Consider the following 16,243-nt stretch of genomic DNA (forward strand, 5'->3'; position numbering starts at 1 on the left):
AGCTCCGTTAGTGCAAGAAAGCAAAACTACCACATAAGGTACTATAATGAACTCATTATTTATTTATATTGGTGTTAAACCTACTGTATTCCAAGTTCTCTATGGTTCATACCCCTACATACTAGCCATAGATGCATCAAAATAAGCAAACAACACACGAAAGGCAGAATCTGTCAAAAACAGAACAGTCTGTAGCAATCTGTAACTCTTGAATACTTATGGAACTCTAAAAATCCTACCAAAATAGGAAGTCCTGATAAATTTGTCTATTGATCTACAGAAAAATAAATCAACGCAAAAGCACATTTTTGTGAATTACCAAAATTATTTTCATGCGCGTAAAGTTTCTGTTTTTCAGCAGAATCAAATTAACTATCACCATAGGTTATCCTATAGGTTCTACTTGGCACAAACACTAATTAAAACATAAAAACACATCTAAAAAGAAGGTAGATGCAAAATTTATTACTAAACAGAAGCAAAAACAAACAAAAAAACTAAAATAAAATGGGGTCCTCTGTCAAAAAAATAAAAATAAAATGGGGTTGCCTCCCAACTAGCGCTATCGTTTAACGCCCCTAGCTAGGCATAAAAGTGAGGACAGATCTAAGTAGTGCCATCTTCGGCACTCAATTCATAAGTAGCTCGCATGATAGATTCATAAGGTAATTTGACTTTCTTTCTTGGAAAGTGCTCCATGCCTTTCCTTAATGGAAATTGGAATATAATATTCCCTTCCTTCATATCAATAATCGCACCAATCGTTCTAAGGAAAGGTCCACCAAGAATAATAGGACAAGAAAGATTGCAATCTATATCAAGAATGATAAAATCTATGGGCACCAAATTCCTATTTGCAATAATGAGAATATCATTGATCCTTCCCATTGGCTTTTTAATGGTGGAATCCACAAGGTGCAAATTTAAAGAGCAATCATCAAGATCATGGAAACCTAGAATATCACAAAGTTTTCGGAATCGTGGAAACACTAGCACCCAAATCACATAAAGCATAACACTCATGATATTTAATTTTAATCTTTATAGTAGGTTCTGTTGGAAATATGCCCTAGAGGCAATAATAAAAGCATTATTATTATATTTCCTTGTTCATGATAATTGTCTTTATTCATGCTATAATTGTGTTATCCGGGAATCGTAATACATGTGTGAATAACAGACATCAACATGTCCCTAGTGAGCCTCTAGTTGACTAGCTCGTTGATCAACAGATAGTCATGGTTTCCTGACTATGGACACTGGATGTCATTGATAACGAGATCACATCATTAGGAGAATGATGTGATGGACAAGACCCAATCCTAAACATAGCACAAGATCGTATAGTTCGTTTGCTAGAGTTTTCCAATGTCAAGTATCTTTTCCTTAGACCATGAGATCGTGTAACTCCCGGATACCGTAGGAGTGCTTTGGGTATGCCAAACGTCACAACGTAACTGGGTGACTATAAAGGCAGACTACGGGTATCTCCGAAAGTGTCTGTTGGGTGACATGGATCAAGACTGGGATTTGTCACTCCGTATGACGGAGAGGTATCACTGGGCCCACTCGGTAATGCATCATCATAATGAGCTCAGAGTGACCAAGTGTCTGGTCACGGGATCATGCATTACGGTACGAGTAAAGTGACTTGTCGGTAACGAGATTGAACGAGGTATTGGGATAATGACGATCGAATCTCGGGCAAGTAACATATCGATAGACAAAGGGAATAGCGTACGGGGTTGATAGAATCCTCGACATCGTGGTTCATCCGATGAGATCATCGTGGAGCATGTGGGAGCCAACATGGGTATCCAGATCCCGCTGTTGGTTATTGACCGGAGAGTCGTCTCGGTCATGTCTGCTTGTCTCCCGAACCCGTAGGGTCTACACACTTAAGGTTCAGTTACGCTAGGGTTGTAGGGATATGTATATGCAGTAACCCGAATGTTGTTCGGAGTCCCGGATGAGATCCCGGACGTCATGAGGAGTTCCGGAATGGTCCGGAGGTAAAGATTTATATATGGGAAGTCCTGTTTCAGGCATCGGGACAAGTTTCGGGGTTATCGGTATTGTACCGGGACCACCGGAAGGGTCCCGGGGGTCCACCGGGTGGGTCCACCTGTCCCGGGGGGGGCACATGGGCTGTAGGGGTGCGCCTTGGCCTAATGGGCCAAGGGAACCAGCCCCACATAGGCCCATGCGCCTAGGGTTTGAAGGGGGAAGAGTCCTAGGAGGGGAAGGCACCTCCTAGGTGCCTTGGGGGGGAGGGAAACCCCCCTTGGCCGCCGCACCCCCTAGGAGATTGGATCTCCTAGGGCCGGCCACCCCCCCTTTGGCCCTCCTATATATAGTGGGGGAGAGGAGGGACTTCATACCTGAACGCCTTCGCCTTTGGTTGCCTCCTTCTCCCTCCCCAACACCTCCTCCACCTCCATAGTGCTTAGCGAAGCTCTGCCGGAGTACTGCAGCTCCATCAACACCACGCCGTCGTGCTGCTGCTGGTGCCATCTCCCTCAACCTCTCCTCCCTCCCTTGCTAGATCAAGAAGGAGGAGACGTGGCTGTTCCGTACGTGTGTTGAACGCGGAGGTGCCGTCCGTTCGGCGCTGGTCATCGGTGATTTGGATCACGTCGAGTACGACTACATCATCACCGTTCTTTTGAACGCTTCCGCTCGCGATCTACAAAGGTATGTAGATGCATCTAATCACTCGTTGCTAGATGAACTCCTAGATGATCTTGGTGAAACGAGTAGGAAAATTTTTGTTTTCTGCAACGTTCCCCAACAGTGGCATCATGAGCTAGGTCTATGCGTAGTTCTTCTTGTGCGAGTAGAACACAATTTGTTGTGGGCGTAGATTTGTCAACTTTCTTGCCGTTACTAGTCCTTTCTTGCTTCAGCGGTATTGTGGGATGAAGCGGCCCGGACCAACCTTACACGTACGCTTACGTGAGACCGGTTCCACCGACTAACATGCACTAGTTGCATAAGGTGGCTGGCGGGTGTCTGTCTCTCCTACTTTAGTTGGAGCGGAATCGATGAACAGGGTCCTTATGAAGGGTAAATAGAAGTTGACAAATCACGTTGTGGCTTTAACGTAGGTAAGAAAACGTTCTTGCTAGAACCCTAATTCAGCCACGTAAAACTTGCAACAACAATTAGAGGACGTCTAACTTGTTTTTGCAGCAAGTGGTTTGTGATATGATATGGCCAAAGTTGTGATGAATGATGAATGATCTACATGTGATGTATGAGATGTTCATGCTATTGTAATAGGAATCACGACTTGCATGTCGATGAGTATGACAACCGGCAGGAGCCATAGGAGTTGTCTTTATTCTTTTATATGACCTGCGTGTCATCAAGAAACGCCATGTAATTACTTTACTTTATTGCTAAATGCGTTAGCCATAGTAGTAGAAGTAATAGTTGGCGAGCAACTTCATGGAGACACGATGATGGAGATCATGATGATGGAGATCATGGTGTCAAGCCGGTGACAAGATGATCATGGAGCCCCAAGATGGAGATCAAAGGAGCTATGTGATATTGGCCATATCATGTCACGTTTATTATTTGATTGCATGTGATGTTTATCATGTTTTGCATCTTGTTTACTTAGAACGACGGTAGTAAATAAGATGATCCCTCACAATAAATTCAAGAAGTGTTCCTCCTAACTGTGCACCGTTGCGACAGTTCGCTGTTTCAAAACACGACGTGATGATCGGGTGTTTTATTCAGACGTTCACATACAACGGGTGTAAGACAGATTTACACATGCAAACACTTAGGTTGACTTGACGAGCCTAGCATGTACAGACATGGCCTCGGAACACGGAAGACCGAAAGGTCGAGCATGAGTCGTATAGAAGATACGATCAACATGAAGATGTTCACCGATGTTGACTAGTCCGTCTCACGTGATGATCGGACACGGTCTAGTTTAACTCGGATCATGTAATACTTAGATGACTAGAGGGATGTCTAATCTAAGTGGGAGTTCACTAATAATTTGATTAGTTGAACTTAATTATCATGAACTTAGTCTAAAATCTTTGCAATATGTCTTGTAGATCAAATGGCCAACGTAGTCCTCAACTTCAACGCGTTCCTAGAGAAAACTAAGCTGAAAGACGATGGCAGCAACTATATGGACTGGGTCCGGAACCTGAGGATCATCCTCATAGCTGCCAAGAAAGATTATGTCCTACAAGCACCGCTTGGTGACGCACCCGTTCTCCCTGCAGAACAAGACGTTATGAACGCTTGGCAGGCATGTTTCGATGACTACTCCCTCGTTCAGTGCGGCATGCTTTACAGCCTAGAGCCGGGGCTCCAAAAGCGTTTTGAGAGACATGGAGCATATGAGATGTTCGAAGAGCTGAAAATGGTTTTCCAAGCTCATGCCCGGGTCGAGAGATATGAAGTCTCCGACAAATTCTTCAGCTGTAAGATGGAGGAAAACAGTTCTGTCAGTGAGCACATACTCACTATGTCTGGGTTGCATAACCGCTTGACTCAGCTGGGAGTTAATCTCCCGGATGATGCGGTCATTGACAGAATCCTCCAGTCGCTTCCACCAAGCTACAAGAGCTTTGTGATGAACTTCAATATGCAGGGGATGGAGAAGACCATTCCTGAAGTATTTGCTATGCTGAAATCAGCAGAGGTAGAAGTCAGGAAGGAACATCAAGTGTTGATGGTCAATAAAACCACTAAGTTCAAGAAAGGCAAGGGTAAAAAGAACTTCAAGAAGGACGGCAAGGAGGTTGCCGCGCCCGGCAAGCAAGCTGCCGGGAAGAAGCCAAAGAATGGACCCAAGCCCGAGACTGAGTGCTTTTATTGCAAGGGAAGCGGTCACTGGAAGCGGAACTGCCCTAAGTACTTAGCGGATAAGAAGGCCGGCAAAACAAAAGGTATATGTGATATACATGTAATTGATGTGTACCTTACAAGTGCCCGTAGTGGCTCCTGGGTATTTGATACCGGTGCAGTTGCTCACATTTGTAACTCAAAGCAGGGGCTGCGGAATAAGCGGAAACTGGCAAAGGACGAGGTGACGATGCGCGTCGGGAATGGTTCCAAGGTCAATGTGATCGCCGTCGGCACGCTACCTCTGCATCTCCCTTCGGGATTAGTTTTAAACCTTAATAATTGTTATCTAGTGCCAGCTTTGAGCATGAACATTGTATCGGGATCTCGTTTAATTCGAGATGGCTACTCTTTTAAATCTGAGAATAATGGTTGTTCCATTTTTATGAGAGATATGTTTTATGGTCATGCTCCTATGGTGAATGGTTTATTCTTTATGAATCTCGAACGTGATGCTACACATGTTCATAATGTGAGTACCAAAAGAAGTAAGGTTGATAATGATAGTCTCACATACTTGTGGCATTGCCGCCTTGGTCACATAGGTGTCAAACGCATGAAGAAGCTCCATGCTGATGGACTTTTAGAGTCTCTTGATTATGAATCATTTGACACGTGCGAACCATGCCTTATGGGTAAAATGACCAAGACTCCGTTCTCAAGAACAATGGAGCGAGCAACCGACTTATTGGAAATCATACATACTGATGTGTGCGGTCCGATGAGTGTTGAGGCTCGCGGTGGCTATCGTTATGTTCTCACTCTCACTGATGATTTAAGTAGGTATGGGTATATCTACTTAATGAAACACAAGTCTGAAACCTTTGAAAAGTTCAAGGAATTTCAGAGTGAGGTTGAAAATCAACGTGACAGGAAAATCAAGTTTCTACGATCAGATCGTGGAGGAGAATACTTGAGTCACGAGTTTGGGGCACACTTAAGAAAATGTGGAATAGTTTCACAACTCACGCCGCCTGGAACACCTCAGCGTAATGGTGTGTCCGAACGTCGTAATCGCACTCTGTTAGATATGGTGCGATCTATGATGTCTCTTACCGATTTACCGCTTTCTTTTTGGGGCTATGCTTTAGAGACTGCCGCATTCACTTTAAATAGGGCTCTGTCGAAATCCGTTGAGACGACACCGTATGAATTATGGTTTGGGAAGAAACCTAAGCTGTCGTTTCTAAAAGTTTGGGGATGCGATGCTTATGTCAAGAAACTTCAACCTGAAAAGCTCGAACCCAAGTCGGAAAAATGTGTCTTCATAGGATACCCAAAAGAAACTATTGGGTACACCTTCTACCTCAGATCCGAAGGCAAGATCTTTGTTGCCAAGAATGGGTCCTTTCTGGAGAAAGAGTTTCTCTCGAAAGAAGTAAGTGGGAGGAAAGTAGAGCTTGATGAAGTATTACCTCTTGAACAGGAAAATGGCGCAACTCAAGAAAATGTTCCTGAGGTGCCTGCACCGATTAGAGAGGAAGTTAATGAAAATGATCAAGATACTTCTGATCAAGCCCCTACTGAAATTCGAAGGTCCACAAGGACACGTTCCGCACCAGAGTGGTACGGCAACCCTGTCTTGGAAATCATGCTGTTAGACAATGGTGAACCTTCGAACTATGAAGAAGCGATGCCGGGCCCGGATTCCGACAAATGGCTGGAAGCCATGAAATCCGAGATAGGATCCATGTATGAAAACAAAGTATGGACTTTGACTGACTTGCCCGTTGAGCGGCGAGCCATAGAAAATAAATGGATCTTTAAGAGGAAGACAGACGCGGATGGTAATGTGACCATCTATAAAGCTCGGCTTGTCGCTAAGGGTTATCGACAAGTTCAAGGGGTTGACTACGATGAGACTTTCTCACCGGTAGCGAAGCTGAAGTCCGTCCGAATCATGTTAGCAATTGCCGCATTCTATGATTACGAAATATGGCAAATGGACGTCAAAACGGCATTCCTTAATGGTTTCCTTAAGGAAGAATTGTATATGATGCAACCGGAAGGTTTTGTCGATCCTAAGAATGCTGACAAAGTGTGCAAGCTCCAACGCTCGATTTATGGGCTGGTGCAAGCATCTCGGAGTTGGAACATTCGCTTTGATGAGATGATCAAAGCGTTTGGGTTTACACAGACTTATGGAGAAGCCTGCGTTTACAAGAAAGTGAGTGGGAGCTCTGTAGCATTTCTCATATTATATGTAGATGACATACTTTTGATGGGAAATGATATAGAACTCTTGGACAGCATCAAGGCCTACTTGAATAAAAGTTTTTCAATGAAGGACCTTGGAGAAGCTGCTTATATATTAGGCATCAAAATCTATAGAGATAGATCGAGACGCCTCATAGGTCTTTCACAAAGCACATACCTTGATAAGATATTGAAGAAGTTCAATATGGATCAATCCAAGAAGGGGTTCTTGCCTGTGTTACAAGGTATGAAATTGAGCTCAGCTCAATGTCCGACCACGGCAGAAGATATAGAAGAGATGAGCGTCATCCCCTATGCCTCAGTCATAGGTTCTATTATGTATGCCATGCTGTGTACCAGACCTGATGTAAACCTTGCCGTAAGTTTGGTAGGAAGGTACCAAAGTAATCCCGGCAAGGAACACTGGACAGCGGTCAAGAATATCCTGAAGTACCTGAAAAGGACTAAGGAAATGTTTCTCGTTTATGGAGGTGACGAAGAGCTCGTCGTAAAGGGTTACGTCGACGCTAGCTTCGACACAGATCTGGATGACTCTAAGTCACAAACCGGATACGTGTATATTTTGAATGGTGGGGCAGTAAGCTGGTGCAGTTGCAAGCAAAGCGTCGTGGCGGGATCTACATGTGAAGCGGAGTACATGGCAGCCTCGGAGGCAGCACATGAAGCAATATGGGTGAAGGAGTTCATCACCGACCTAGGAGTCATACCCAATGCGTCGGGGCCGATCAAGCTCTTCTGTGACAACACTGGAGCTATTGCACTTGCCAAGGAGCCCAGGTTTCACAAGAAGACAAGGCACATCAAGCGTCGCTTCAACTCCATTCGTGAAATGTTCAAGATGGAGACATAGAGATTTGTAAAGTACATACGGACCTGAATGTAGCAGATCCGTTGACTAAACCTCTCCCTAGAGCAAAACATGATCAACACCAGAATTCCATGGGTGTTCGATTCATCACAATGTAACTAGATTATTGACTCTAGTGCAAGTGGGAGACTGTTGGAAATATGCCCTAGAGGCAATAATAAAAGCATTATTATTATATTTCCTTGTTCATGATAATTGTCTTTATTCATGCTATAATTGTGTTATCCGGGAATCGTAATACATGTGTGAATAACAGACATCAACATGTCCCTAGTGAGCCTCTAGTTGACTAGCTCGTTGATCAACAGATAGTCATGGTTTCCTGACTATGGACACTGGATGTCATTGATAACGAGATCACATCATTAGGAGAATGATGTGATGGACAAGACCCAATCCTAAACATAGCACAAGATCGTATAGTTCGTTTGCTAGAGTTTTCCAATGTCAAGTATCTTTTCCTTAGACCATGAGATCGTGTAACTCCCGGATACCGTAGGAGTGCTTTGGGTATGCCAAACGTCACAACGTAACTGGGTGACTATAAAGGCAGACTACGGGTATCTCCGAAAGTGTCTGTTGGGTGACATGGATCAAGACTGGGATTTGTCACTCCATATGACGGAGAGGTATCACTGGGCCCACTCGGTAATGCATCATCATAATGAGCTCAGAGTGACCAAGTGTCTGGTCACGGGATCATGCATTACGGTACGAGTAAAGTGACTTGCCGGTAACGAGATTGAACGAGGTATTGGGATAACGACGATCGAATCTCGGGCAAGTAACATATCGATAGACAAAGGGAATAGCGTACGGGGTTGATAGAATCCTCGACATCGTGGTTCATCCGATGAGATCATCGTGGAGCATGTGCGAGCCAACATGGGTATCCAGATCCCGCTGTTGGTTATTGACCGGAGAGTCGTCTCGGTCATGTCTGCTTGTCTCCCGAACCCGTAGGGTCTACACACTTAAGGTTCAGTTACGCTAGGGTTGTAGGGATATGTATATGCAATAACCCGAATGTTGTTCGGAGTCCCGGTTGAGATCCCGGACGTCACGAGGAGTTCCGGAATGGTCCGGAGGTAAAGATTTATATATGGGAAGTCCTGTTTCAGGCATCGGGACAAGTTTCGGGGTTATCGGTATTGTACCGGGACCACCGGAAGGGTCCCGGGGGTCCACCGGGTGGGTCCACCTGTCCCGGGGGGCCACATGGGCTGTAGGGGGTGCGCCTTGGCCTAATGGGCCAAGGGCACCAGCCCCACATAGGCCCATGCGCCTAGGGTTTGAAGGGGGAAGAGTCCTAGGAGGGGAAGGCACCTCCTAGGTGCCTTGGGGGGGAGGGAAACCCCCCTTGGCCGCTGCACCCCCTAGGAGATTGGATCTCCTAGGGTCGGCCACCCCCCCTTTGGCCCTCCTATATATAGTGGGGGAGAGGAGGGACTTCATACTTGAACGCCTTGGCCTTTGGTTGCCTCCTTCTCCCTCCCCAACACCTCCTCCACCTCCATAGTGCTTAGCGAAGCTCTGCCGGAGTACTGCAGCTCCATCAACACCACGCCGTCGTGCTGCTGCTGGTGCCATCTCCCTCAACCTCTCCTCCCTCCCTTGCTGGATCAAGAAGGAGGAGACGTGGCTGTTCCGTACGTGTGTTGAACGCGGAGGTGCCGTCCGTTCGGCGCTGGTCATCGGTGATTTGGATCACGTCGAGTACGACTACATCATCACCGTTCTTTTGAACGCTTCCGCTCGCGATCTACAAAGGTATGTAGATGCATCTAATCACTCGTTGCTAGATGAACTCCTAGATGATCTTGGTGAAACGAGTAGGAAAATTTTTGTTTTCTGCAACGTTCCCCAACAGGTTCCCACTCATCATTAAGTTTTCTAGGTATAGAAACTTCCAAATTAAGTTTTTCATCAAAAGATTGCATCAAGGCATCAACAATATGTTTGGTAAAGGCTTTATTTTGACTATAAGCATGAGGAGAATTCAACACGGATTGCAACAAGGAAATACAACCTTCTAAAGAACAATTATCATAATTAAATTCCTTGAAATCCAAGATAGTGGTTCAATGCTATTTAAAGTCTTGACCTCTCCGATCCCACTTTTACCAAATTTAGCATCAAGATCTAAGAACTCTGAATAATTGGGACGCCTTTTAACTAAAGTTGACTCATCTCCAGTCCCATCATTATTAAGATTCATATTGCAAAACAAAGATTTAATAGGGGACGCATCAATAACTTTTAGATCTTCATCATTATTTTCATGGAAACTAGAAGAACACGCCTTTACAAAGCAATCTTTCTTAGCACGCAATCTAGCGGTTCTTTCTTTGCACTCATCAATGGAAATTCGCATGGCTTTGAGAGACTCATTGATATCATGCTTAGGAGGAGTAAATCTAAGTTTCATAGAATCAACATTAAGCAAAAGTCTATCAACTTTCCTAGCCAAATCATCAACTTTAAGCAATTTTTCTTCAAGCAAGGAATTAAAATTCTTTTGAGAGATCATAAATTCTTTCACACTATTATCAAAATCAGAGAGCATCTTATTATAATTACCATAAGAATTATTGTAGGAATTTCCATAATTATTAGAGGAATTACTAGGGAACAGTCTAGGATTAAAGTTTCCTCTATAAGCATTGTTACCAAAATTATTCCTACCAACAAAATTCACATCCATAGATTCATCATTATTCTCAATCAAAGTAGACAAAGGCATATCATTGGGATCAATAGAAGCACTCTTAGTAGCAAACAATTTCATAAGTTCATCCATCTTTCCACTCAAAACATTAATTTCTTCTATAGCATGCACTTTTTTACTAGTAGATCTTTCGGTGTGCCATTGAGAATAATTAGCCATAATATTATCAAGGAGTTTAGTAGCTTCTCCTAAGGTGATTTCCATAAACTTGCCTCCCGCGGCCGAATCTAAAAGATTTCTAGAAGCAAAATTCAATCCGGCATAAAAAATTTGTATGATCATCCATAAATTCAAACCATGAGTAGGGCAATTGCGAATCATCAATTTCATTCTTTCCCAAGATTGGAAAACATGCTCATGATCAAGTTGTTTAAAATTCATAATATCATTCCTAAGAGGGATGATCTTAGCGGGAGGAAAATACTTAGAGATAAAAGCATCTTTGCACTTATTCCATGAATCAATACTATTCTTAGGCAAAGACGAAAACCAAACTTTAGCACGATCTCTAAGTGAAAACGGAAATAACTTCAATTTAACAATATCATTATCCGTATCTTTCTTCTTTTGTATCTCACACAAATCAACAAAGTTGTTTAGATGTGTAGCGGCATCTTCACTAGGAAGGCCGGAGAATTGATCTTTCATAACAAGATTCAGCAAAGCAGCATTGATTTCACAAGACTCAACATAATTAAGAGGAGCAATTGGAGTACTAAGGAAATCATTATTATTGGTATTGGAAAAATCACACAATTTGGTATTATCTTGCGCCATAGCGACAAGTAATCCAACATACAAGCAAACAAAAAGGCAAGCGAAAGAGAGAGGAGATTGGGAAAGAGAGGGCGAATAAAATAGCAAGGGTGAAGTGTGGGAGAGGAAAACGAGAGGCAAATGGCAAATAATGTAAGTGCGAGGGAGATGAGTTTGTGATGGGCACTTGGTATGTCTTGACTTGAGCGAAGACCTCCCCGACAACGGCGCCAGAAATCCTTCTTGCTACGTCTTGAGCTTGCGTTGGTTTTCCTTGAAGAGGAAAGGGTGATGCAACATAGTAGCGTAAGTATTTCCCTCAGTTTTTGAGAACCAAGGTATCAATTTAGTAGGAGGCTCCTCAAAAGTCCCACGCACCTACACAAACAAACAAGAACTCGCAACCAACGCAATAAAGGGGTTGTCAATCCCTTCAAGGCCACTTGCGAAAATGAGATCTAATAGAGATAATATGATAAGATAAATATATTTTTGGTATCTTATGATATAGATTGGAAAAGTAAAGATGCAAATAAAAGTAGATTGAAAGTTTATATGATAAGAGATAGACCCGGGGGCCATAGGTTTCACTAGTAGCTTCTCTCAAGATAGCATAAGTATTACGGTGGGTGAACAAATTACTGTCGAGCAATTGATAGAAAAGCGATTAATTATGAGATTATCTAGGCATGATCATGTATATAGGCATCATGTCCGTGACAAGTAGACCGACTCCTGCCTGCATCTACTACTATTACTCCACACTTCGACCGCTATCCAGCATGCATCTAGAGTATTAAGTTCATGAAGAACAGAGTAACGCATTAAGAAAGATGACATGATGTAGAGGGATAAACTCATCCAATATGATATAAACCCCATCTTTTTATCCTCGATGGCAAAAATACAATACGTGCCTTGCTGCCCCTGCTGTCACTGGGAAAGGACACCGCAAGATTGAACCCAAAGCTAAGCACTTCTCCCATTGCAAGAAAGATCAATCTAGTAGGCCAAACCAAACTAATAATTCGAAGAGACTTGCAAAGATAACTTAATCACACATAAAAGAATTCAGAGGAGATTCAAATATTTCTCATAGATAAACTTGATCACAAACCCACAATTCATCGGATCTCGACAAACACACCGCAAAAAGAGTTACATCGAATATATCTCCAAGAAGATCGAGGAGAACATGGTATTGAGATCCAAAGAGAGAGAAGAAGCCATCTAGCTAATAACTATGGACCCGAAGGTCTGTGGTAAACTACTCACAACTCATCAGAGAGGCCTTGGAGATAATGTAGAGGCCCTCCATGATCGATTCCCCCTCCGGCAGAGCGCCAGCGAAGGCTCCAAGATAGGATCTCGCGGATACAAAAGGTTACGGCGGTGAAAATAGTTTTTCGTGGTTGCTTCTGATGTTTTCGAGGTACATGGGTATATATAGGAGGAAGAAGTAGGTCGGTGGACTCTCGAGGGGCCCACGAGGGTGGGGGCACGCCCAGCCCTAGGGGGCACCCTCGTGGCCGCCTCCCTTGTTTCTTGACTTCCACTCCAAGTCCTCTGGATCACGTTTGTTCCAAAAATCACGCTCCCGAAGGTTTCATTCTGTTTGGACTCATTTGATATTCCTTTTCTTCGGAACATTGAAATAGGCAAAAAAACAGCAATACGGGCTCGGCCTCCGGTTAGTAGGTTAGTCCCAAAAATGGTATAAATGTGTAAAGTAAAGCCCATAAACATCCAAAACGGGTAATATAATAGCATGGAACAATCAAAAATTATAGATACATTGGAGACATATCAAGGCCAAATAAAAAAAGAAAGGCCAAATAAAAAAAGGAAGGACCAAAAAAGGGGGGGAGACAATGTTACTATCCTTTTCCACACTTGTGCTTCAAAGTAGCACCATGATCTTCATGATAGAGAGTCTCATATGTTGTCACTTCCATATACTAGTGGGAATTTTTCATTAAAGAACTTGGCTTGTATATTCCAATGATGGGCTTCCTCAAAATGCCCTAGGTCTTCGTGAGCAAGCAAGTTGGATGCACACCCACTCAGTTTCTTTTGTTGAGCTTTCATACATTTGTAACTCTAGTGCATCCGTTGCATGGCAATCCCTACTCCTCATGTTGACATCAATTGATGGGCATCTCCATAGCCCGTTGATTAGCCTCGTCAATGCGAGACTTTCTCCTTTTTTGTCTTCTCCACACAACCTCCATCATCATATTCTATTCCACCCATAGTGCTATATCCATGGCTTGCGCTCATGTATTGCGTGAGAGTTGAAAAAAGCTGAAGGTGTTAAAAAGTATGAGCCAATTGCTTGGCTGAAACTGGGGTTGTGCATGATGGGAGTATTTTTTGTGAGAAAAATGAAGCATAGCCTAACTATATAATTTTGTAGAGATAAGCTTTCTTTGGCCATGTTATTTTGAGAAGACATGATTACTTGTTAGTATGCTTGAAGTATTAATATTTCTTATGTCAATCTAAACTTTTATCTTGAATCATTTGGATCTGACATTCATGCCACAATAAAGAAAATTACATTGAGAATTATGCTAGGTAGCATTCCACATCAAAAAATTTGTTTTTATCATTTACCTACTCGAGGACGAGCAGGAATTAAGCTTGGGGATGCTTGATACATCTCCAACGTATCTATAATTTTTGATTGTTCCATGCTATTATATTATCCATCTAGGATGTTTTATATGCATTTATATGCTATTTTATATGATTTTTGGGACTAACCTATTAACCTAGAGCCCAGTGCCAGTTTTTATTTTTCCTTGGTTTTGAGTTCTACAGAAGAGAAATACCAAACGGAGTCCAATAGATGTGCCAATTTTTGACGATTATTTATGGACCAAAAGAAGCCCCCGGAGTAAAAGAGTTGGGCTAGAAGAGTCTCGAGACGTCCACGGGGGTGGAGGGCGAGCCCTACCCCCTGGGCGCACCCCCCTACCTCGTGGATGACTCGGAGACCCCCTTGAGGTGAGATCGACGCCAAAAATTCCTATAAATACCCAAACCTCCAGAAAATAACCTAGATCGGGAGTTTCGCCGTCGCAAGCCTCTGTAGCCACCAAAAACCTCTCGGGGGCCTATTCCGGCACCCTGTCGGAGGGGGAATCCATCACCGGTGGCCATCTTCATCATCCCGACGCTCTCCATGACGAGGAGGGAGTAGTTCACCCTCGGGGCTAAGGGTATGTACCAGTAGCTATGTGTTTGATCTTTCTCTCTCTCTCGTGTTCTTGATTTGGCACGATCTTGATGTATCGCAAGCTTTGCTATTATAGTTGGATCTTATGATGTTTCTCCCCCTCTACTCTCTTGTAATGGATTGAGTTTTCCCTTTGAAGTTATTGGATTGAGTCTTTAAGGATTTGAGAACACTTGATGTATGTCTTGCATGTGCTTATCTATGGTGACAATGGGATATTCACGTGATCTACTTGATGTATGTTTTGGTGATCAACTTGTGGGTTCTGTGACCTTGTGAACTTATGCATAGGGGTTGGCACATGTTTTCATCTTGACTCTCCGGTAGAAACTTTGGGGCACTCTTTGAAGTACTTTGTGTTGGTTGAATAGATGAAACTGAGATTGTGTGATGTATATCGTATAATCATACCCACGGATACTTGAGGTGACATTGGAGTATCTAGGTGACATTAGGGTTTTGGTTGATTTGTGTCTTAAGGTGTTATTCTAGTACAAACTCTATGATAGATCGAATGGAAAGAATAGCTTCATGTTATTTTACTACGGACTCTTGAATAGATCAATTAGAAAGGATAACTTTGAGGTGGTTTCGTACCCTACCATAATCTCTTCGTTTGTTCTTTGCTATTAGTGACTTTGGAGTGACTCTTTGTTGCATGTTGAGGGATAGTTAATGATCCAATTATGTTATTATTGTTGAGAGAACTTGCACTAGTGAAAGTATGAACCCTAGGCCTGGTTTCCTAGCATTGCAATACCGTTTACGCTCACTTTTATCACTTGTTATCTTGCTGTTTTATAATTTCAGATTACAAAAACCTATATCTACCATCCATATTGCACTTGTATCACCATCTCTTTGCCGAACTAGTGCACCTATACAATTTACCATTGTATTGGGTGTGTTGGGGACACAAGAGACTCTTTGTTATTTGGTTGCAGAGTTGCTTGAGAGAGACCATCTTCATCCTACTCGTCCCACAGATTGATAAACCTTAGGTCATCTACTTGAGGGAAATTTGCTACTGTCCTACAAACCTCTGCACTTGGAGGCCCAACAACGTCTACAAGGAGAAGGTTGCGTAGTAGACATCATGTAGAGCATAGCCAGACTATATGATTTTGTAGGGATAACTTTCTTTGGCCATGTTATTTTGAGAAGACATGATTACTTTGTTAGTATGCTTGAATTATTATTACTCTTATGTCAATATTAAACTTTTGTCTTGAATCTTTCGGATCTGAACATTCGTGCCACAATAAAGAAAATTACCTTGATAATTATGTTAGGTAGCATTCCACATCAAAAAATTCTGTTTTTATCATTTATCTACTCGAGGACAAGCAGGAATTAAGCTTGGGGATGCTTGATACGTCTCCAACGTATCTATAATTTTTTATTGTTCCATGCTATTATATTACCTGTTTCGGATGTTTATAGGCTTTACTATACACTTTTATATCATTTTTGGGACTAACCTATTAACTAGAGGCCCAGCCCATATTGTTGTTTTTTTGCCTATTTCAGTGTTTCGCAGAAAAGGAATATC

This window comes from Triticum dicoccoides, chromosome 3B (assembly GCF_002162155.2).
Source record: "Triticum dicoccoides isolate Atlit2015 ecotype Zavitan chromosome 3B, WEW_v2.0, whole genome shotgun sequence".
Classification (NCBI taxonomy): domain Eukaryota; kingdom Viridiplantae; phylum Streptophyta; class Magnoliopsida; order Poales; family Poaceae; genus Triticum; species Triticum dicoccoides.